This window comes from Lepisma saccharinum, unplaced genomic scaffold, assembly GCF_977018435.1.
Source record: "Lepisma saccharinum unplaced genomic scaffold, izLepSacc3.1 HAP1_SCAFFOLD_944, whole genome shotgun sequence".
Taxonomy (NCBI): Eukaryota; Metazoa; Arthropoda; class Insecta; order Zygentoma; family Lepismatidae; genus Lepisma; species Lepisma saccharinum.
Genome location: NW_028143597.1, coordinates 13,744 through 15,824, shown reverse-complemented (window position 1 = coordinate 15,824; position 2,081 = coordinate 13,744). Strand labels below are relative to the sequence as shown.

Sequence of the window (2,081 nt, the reverse complement as noted above, 5' to 3'; positions counted from 1 at the left end):
TATCTCAATATTTATTGGAGTTAACTTAACATTCTTCCCACAACATTTTCTAGGATTAAGAGGAATACCGCGACGATATTCGGATTATCCAGATGCATATACAATATGAAATGTTGTTTCAAGATTAGGATCAATCTTATCATTTACAGCAGTAATTATTATAATATTTATTACCTGAGAAGGTATGACAAGTGCCCGACCAACATTATTTAATCTACAACAAGCATCATCAATTGAATGGTATCAAATGTCACCTCCCTCTGAACATACATATTCAGAACTCCCAATACTACTTACTAACAACTAATTTTTAAGGTGGCAGAGAAGTGCATTGAATTTAAGCTTCAAATATAAGGAATATCCCTTACTTAAAAGTGGCAACCTGAAATCAAGTAGGATTACAAGATAGATCCTCCCCATTAATAGAACAAATAATATTTTTCCATGACCACACAATATTAATTTTAATTATAATTACAGTATTAGTAGGATACTTAATAGCATCATTATTTAATAACAAATTAACAAACCGAATACTTTTAGAAGGACAAACATTAGAAACAATATGAACAATTATACCAGCAATTACCCTAGTTTTTATTGCCCTACCCTCTCTACGTTTATTATACTTATTAGATGAAATTAATCAACCTTCATTGACCCTTAAAACTATTGGACATCAATGATATTGAAGTTATGAATACTCCGATTTTATAAGGGCAGAATTTGACTCATATATATCCCCAACAAATGAAATATCTATAGACTCATTTCGATTATTAGATGTAGATAATCGAACAGTATTACCAATTAACATAGATATCCGAGTACTAACTACATCTGCAGATGTATTACACTCATGAGCCATACCATCCATAGGGATTAAAATAGATGCCACCCCAGGACGACTTAACCAGGCAGGAGTAAATATTAGTCGAATTGGCTTATTTTTCGGACAATGTTCAGAAATTTGTGGTTCTAATCATAGATTCATACCAATTATTGTTGAAACTACAACTCACAAATCTTTTATTAATTGACTAATAAAAATTATACAAGAATCATTAGATGACTGAAAAGTAAGTAATGGTCTCTTAAACCACAAAATAATAATATAACAACTACTTCTAATGAAAAGAGTTAGTTAATCTATAACATAGGAATGTCAAACCTAAATTATCTTTATAGATACTTTTTTATTCCACAAATATACCCATTAAATTGAATTATTCTATTTATAATATTTATATCAATTTATTTTCTATTTATAATCATCAATTATTATAATTATAATAAATTATTAAATAGTAACAACTTTAAAATAGAAAATAAACCAAAAATTAAATACTGAAAATGATAACAAGATTATTTTCATCATTCGATTAAACATCATAAATTATAAATATATCACTAAATTGAATAAGAACATTCCTGGGATTATTAATAATCCCAGCCCCATTTTGATTAATACAATCACGAACCTCTATATTATATAACATAATAATAATAAAGTTACATGAAGAATTTAAAACATTTTTAGGGATAATTAGTCACCAGGGAAGAACCCTAATATTTATTAGTATATTTTCAATAATCTTATTTAATAATTCAATAGGATTACTACCCTATGTATTTACTAGATCAAGTCACTTAGTATTTACCCTAACCCTGGCCCTACCAATATGATTATCATTTATATTATTTGGGTGAATCAATAATACAAAACACATATTAGCACACCTAGTACCGGAAGGTGTGCCAGCACTATTAATACCAATTATAGTAGGTATTGAAATAATTAGAAATCTAATTCGTCCAATAACTCTATCAGTGCGACTAGCAGCAAACATAATAGTTGGACATTTAATAATATCAATAATTGGAAATACAGGAACAATATTAGAAATTATTGGACTTTCAATATTAATTTTAGCACAAATTATATTAATTATTATAGAAACAGCCGTAGCATTTATCCAATCTTATGTATTTGCCTTATTAATTGCTATTTATTCTAGAGAATCAAAATAAACAATGTCAGCAAACCAAAACCACCCATATCACCTAGTAGATCAAAGCCC

The 2,081-nt window shown here is 28.0% G+C and overlaps 1 pseudogene; it reads left to right on the top strand.

Annotated features, from left to right (window-relative positions):
• Positions 1-371: 371 nt before the first annotated feature.
• LOC145983435 (cytochrome c oxidase subunit 2 pseudogene) lies at positions 372-1,076 on the top strand (annotated as a pseudogene).
• The last annotated feature ends 1,005 nt before the right edge of the window (positions 1,077-2,081 follow it).